Source organism: Sorex fumeus, unplaced genomic scaffold (genome assembly GCF_029834395.1).
Source record: "Sorex fumeus unplaced genomic scaffold, SorFum_2.1 ptg000095l, whole genome shotgun sequence".
Lineage (NCBI taxonomy): Eukaryota > Metazoa > Chordata > Mammalia > Eulipotyphla > Soricidae > Sorex > Sorex fumeus.
The window spans coordinates 19,485,690-19,491,607 of NW_026606152.1; the positions used below are offsets into that span (position 1 = coordinate 19,485,690).

Below are 5,918 nucleotides of genomic sequence, written 5' to 3' on the forward strand. Positions count from 1 at the left end.
TCCTCTGTTCAGCTGCACTTATCCTATTGCTAAGGGCACTTACTAACTTTTTAATTTCATCCACTGAATCCTTTATTTGTGACTCTTCTTTTTGTAGCTTTTTAAAATTCTGTTCTCTTTTCTTCCTGTATTTTCTTGGCTCTCTTTTCTATTGTTTTTTCATTTCTTCTTTTAGTCTTTGGATATCTATTCCATTGATTCTTTGAGTAGGTCCTTGAACACCCTCTGCATTTTATCCTGGAATTCTTTATCAAAGAGAGTGCAATTGTGGAAAACCTTGGTTGAGGATTCGGGATTCTTTTCTTCATATTCTCCTCGTGGTGGAGATTTGCGCTTTGGAGGAGGTTCTTTTTAGTTTTGAGCTTGTACAGCACATTTCATACAGGTCTTTTGTTATAAATGGAGTAGGAGAGTGGGATGTTATTGTATTCTAGTAGAGGTGGTCAGAAATTTTTAGTCGGTATTAAGCGACTAAGTGAGAGATGAAAGTCCTGAGTGCCCAGATTGGGAAATATAACTGCGGCTGGCCACCCAGGAGAAGGCCACTCCCAATTCTGGTAGGAACTGCTCCCTATATGGTGGCCACGCCTCTGGCTCATCCCAGGGTCACTCCCACCCAGGATCCTGGAATGTAGGAGGAGCAATGGAAAATCCCATGGAGCTGCCTCAGGTGTCCCCTGCTGGAGGGTGTCCAGTTCTGCAGGAAAAGGCGGGGGCTGGGGCTGAGGAGTGGAGGAGTGGTGAACCTGGCTTGTGCTCCCTCTACCCACCTGGAGGGGAGGGGCTGATTAGCTGATGGATAGTCCAAAGGAGCTGCTGCAGTTGTTGCCCGCAGGTGTACCCCTATGGAGGGTGTGGAGTTCAGCGGGAAAAGGCACGGAGCTCTTGTTTTATTTTTACTTTATGTTCCAATCTTAATGGTATCACCAGCTACTCAGTCAACCTAGCTAAACCCTAAAGTCTCTTCCACTTTCTCCTGCACAAGTCTCTGCTTTCTGACAAAAGGGAGGATGACAGAATGCTGACATAAATCTAATACCCAGGGCCGCAGGAGATAGTGTAGTGCTTATGGAACTTGTCTCACATGCACCCAATTTGACTCCCAGCACCACCTGCTTGCCAGAGTATCAAAGGCTGTTTAGCCTCAGAGGACCCCAAGCACCATGGCCACGTTTTCTGAGAATTGTCTGTGGGGCCCCCACACCTCCTGAGCATTGCTTTAGAGTCTCTCCCAGAAACCAAAAAATATGTAGTGCCCCAGAAACATGTACTTGTCTTAAATAGGGAGCCTCACTTGAGGTGAGGTTCACAAGGAAATATTGCATGAAAACATAAATCAAAGAGCAAGGGAGACAGTGTAAATCATGTGAGTACAGATCATATATTTGGTGAAATGTGTTAAGATTCAGATGCCCTAGTCTTCGCACCAGGGATATTCCTTCAAAAATGCCCCAATATACTGGAAAGGTTCTAGAACATTAGATGACTGAAACTCAATTATGAGCAACTTTGTAACTTTGTATCTCTTGGTAATTCTAATCGTTAAAGTAAATTTTAAATACACCCATCAAAGTTACCTTTTTACCACTAAATGGGAAAGATACTTTCTAATACTTATCCTCAGCAAAAGCTCAACAGAGTGTGACACTTGCCAGGAAATGTCCTCCCTTGCATTTTTCTCGTGATACTTATTAGTACTTCACTCTTCTGTTTCTTCCCTTTACTCATGCCAAATCTTCCCATCTCCCTTGCAAGCTTCTGAAACATTATCCATTCAACATTGATGCACTTTGCCACTGCTCCTCTTGACGTCTTGTCCATGAACTGATTCTAAAACATAACATAGCTGCAATTACAGTATTTATGCAAAAGACAGTCATTGATATATCTTTGGGTTTAGCTTTCTACAAGCTATTGGCACACAGGTGAGTAAAATTTTTTTTCCTACAGAGAACACAGAAATAGATATGCTGGGTTTTAAAGTTCCATCAGTATTCTGAGGTACAAATGAAGGATATATATTTTTAATGTTTTATCCAATATCTGTGAGATAAACCATTGCAAATCTATTCATAATTTTCTTCCAGTCATACAACGATCCAACATCCATCACTCCTCTAGTGTACATTTCCCAAAACCAATATTCCTGGTTCCCTAAAACCATCCCCCAACACCCTACCCCCACCCCCAGTGTGTCTCTATGGCAGGCTCTTTAATTCTTTCTCTCTGTCTCCTTTTTATTTTGTGCATTAAGTGTCTCGTACAGGTACTAAGAGGTCATCATGTTTGTTCAAGGAATTTAGCATTTTTATCAGGAAGGTAAGCCTGTAGTAGCTTTGAGGTATGGAAATGTCTGCTGAGGCTTCCATAAGTACAGGGCAGTGAGGGTGGGATGCCCATCCTGCCCAGAGAAAGCCTGGAGATTTCAGTCACAAAACCCGCATATCCGAATTTTCAGCTGTTATATTTCAGTGAGAGCCATCCTGAGACGATGGAAACCAGAGGACAGCATGGTGGCGATTTTGGATTGTGGGAGCAAGTGGCTGCACTGGGTTCTGGTTGGGTGGGCACCAAACTAACCTGCCTCCCTCCGATTTACCCTAGTGTGTTCAGCCTTTTGCAGGTCCAAGGTTAACTGTGGCTGTTGATGTGTTCCAGATATGTCTATGGGTCTCTGAAACAAGACCAATGCATTAGCTTGTATAGCTGAGCCAGGGGTGGTTTGTGAACATGGCTCCCACATATCTTTTGGGAGTTTAATTTCTCGGGAAACGTAGTCCTGAGTTGTTGGGAGCCAGCCAGAGGCACAGTGGCGATTTGAGGTTATCAGGAAGCATGAAGACACCATCAGACTGTTGATGTACTCACCTGAGGGTACAGGTTGACTTCCTGCAGGCACTGCACCACCAGACTAACAAATATTCATTGAATGAATGAACGAATAATCAACATTTTCAAAATGTGTCTCTTTTTGCATTTCAGAAGGGTATCTTCTAACAGGAAAATAATCTTCATGGTATAATCAAGACCTACGATTTATTCTTAATATATTTAATAAAAGCTACACATTTTGGAAATTTATACAAAGAAATTCTTTTAAATTATCTGTCTTCATAATTTACTTGTAAATTACTAAGATATCACTGTTTATTCCACCGTTCTTAGCATAGAAATTTACAGACAGAATGTGCTAAGTAAAAATTCATTTTGGAACTTCTGTTCAATGTAGTACTGGAAGTACTTGGAAGAGAAAATAGATAAGAAAAAGATATTAAGGGTTTTTCATGTATGAAAATTAGAAATAATCTCTCACTCTTCACAGAAGATATCATACTATATTCAGAGAATACTAAAATCTCTACGAAAAACTCCCAGAGACAATAGACATTTATAGTAAAATTGCAGGCTATAAACTCAATACCCAAAAGTCTATGGCTTCTTTATATGCAAGTAATGAGAGAGAAGAAAGTGACATGAAAAAGCAATCCCATTCACAATAGTGCCTCAGAAAATCAAGAACCTTGGAATCAGCTTAACTAAAGAGGTAAAGGACCTATACATCAGGAAATTAAAAAGGACACGAGGAAATGGAAACATATATACTGCATATGGAATGGGAGATTTAACATTGTCAAAATGGCAATTCTCCACGAAGCATTGTAAAAATTCAACTTGATCCCTATAAAGATACCCATGACATTCTTCAAAGAAATTGATCAAGCACTCCTGAAATTCACATGGAACAACAAACGCACACGAATAGCTAAAGCAATTCTTGGGGAAAAGGCAATGGAGGCATCACCTTCCCCAACCTCAAACTCTACTACAAACTATAATAATGAGAACAGCATGGGACTGAAACAAAGGCTCAGCTGCAGACCAATGGAAAAGGATTGAATATACTGACACACACCCTCAAATATATAATCATCTAATCTTTATAAGGGAGAAAGAAATGTGAAGTGGTTCAAGAGAGTCCTCCTTAACAAACGGTGCAGAAAAAACTGGACAGCTACATGCAAAAAAAAAAAAAAATGGCTCAGACCTCTACCTAACACCATGCACAAAAGTCAGATAAAAATGGGTCAAAGGCCTCAACATCAGACCAGAATCCCTCAGGTTCATAGATGACAAGGTCGGCAAATCCCTCCACGACATTGAAGCTAAAGCTATCTTCAAATATAACACGCCACTTGCCAAGCAACTGGAAACAGAGATAAACAAAGGGGACTATCTTAAATTAAGCAGCTTCTGTACCTCAAAAGAAACAGTGACCAGAAACAAAGACTCCGCCATGCGGGCAAGATACTCGCAGAAGCCTACCAGGTTCTCTGAGAGTGAGAACTGGACAATCAGAGTTGCTGTCTTCTAAATAGGATCCAGTCTCTGGATGTTGGCCATTGATGGCATTACTTGGATCCAGGGGCAGTTCGTGGTTGTAGCACTGAATTATTAGAAGATGGGGGATCTGGAAGGAGGGGGCACAGTCTTGATCTGAGCAGCCACAGAGATCTCAGCCTCCGGTTCTGCACATCTGGGTTCCTCTTCCAGTTCCTTCATGCATGAGGCTCCTTCAAGCTTGGGAAGGGTGGTCTTAAGCCTACCTATGGCTGGTTGCAGAGGTCTTCAGCTGCCGGGGCTCTAATCAGGTCCGTGAGGGAAATTCACCCCGGCACCTCCAAGGGGCCTCGGTGAGGAAAGCCATGTGCGAGGTCAGGACACTGTCGTTTTAGACATATTTGTTATTAATTTTAGATCGAAAAGTACACATCATTCAAAATACTTATGTGCTTAGTAATAAATTACTACGCACTTGGTCAATCACCTCAGAGACCCCACTCTGCTCAGAGAACTAGATTTTTTAATTACAGGTCTGTTTTTCCCATGTGTCATGACTGACAATCACTATCAGTAGATATGAAACTCACTACACACAAAGATGCACACAGGTTACTTTGAGTCATCTATGTTGTTAATGTGAGTTGGCCATTAAACTTCACTGAGACCCTTTGTTCTGTCCTTTATAGGAGCCTCATGAGTCTCACCTTCCATTCAAGTTGAACTTGTAATAAGGTGGAATGAAATCATCAATATGATCCTCACCTCATCCTTCAGGAGAAAAATCCTACATACATTCAAGGTGGTCAAAGTGCAGACAACACCATCCACCTTTTCCTGGAGATGTACACAGGACTGAGGTGAGAACAGCAAAAGGCTCTATTTTAATGTTCTTAATGAAGGATTCAGGGAACAACATTAAACAAACTCATATACCATCTTCCAAAAGAATTATTTTGTAAAACTAATGCCTAGGGGGTAGGGTAAACGATAATATAGTAAAAACCATATTTTTATTTCTGGGACATTAAAGTTCTAAATCTATTTATTCATGCTGCTTTGAAATACATTCCTTGATTAGGAATCATTGTCTGCCATAGGAGTGAGGAAGGACAACAGTCAAAGTAATAAGAAGAGAAAAATATGGAAAAATTAACTCCTAATAGGTTTGATAACACATATATTAAAATTGAAATGATACAATGATGAGCATGGTCCTTGTACAGAGATAACATGCAAACTTGTAAAGCATTCCATATTTTTGTTGCAAGAAGAATTAACAGGTATACTTTAAGCTAAGACAATCCCCACAAGTACAAAAATTATACATAAAGAGAGCACAAATCCCCAAAACAACAATCTCTCTCAATGTCAATGGACTAAATGTGCCAATTCAGAGGCACAGAATAGGAAGATGAATTAGAAAACTGAACCCAACATTCTGCTGCCTGCAAGAAACATGTCTGAACAATCAAAGCACCCATGGGCTAAAAGTAAAAGGCTGGGAAACAAGTTTTCAAGAAAATATCACCTCCGCAAACCTGGAGTGGCCATACTAGTATCAGACCACAAGAACTTCA

General features: G+C 40.7%; 1 pseudogene; it reads left to right on the plus strand.

The window, feature by feature from the left end:
- Nucleotides 1-5,504: 5,504 nt before the first annotated feature.
- LOC130040983 (uncharacterized) lies at nt 5,505-5,601 on the plus strand (annotated as a pseudogene).
- The last annotated feature ends 317 nt before the right edge of the window (nt 5,602-5,918 follow it).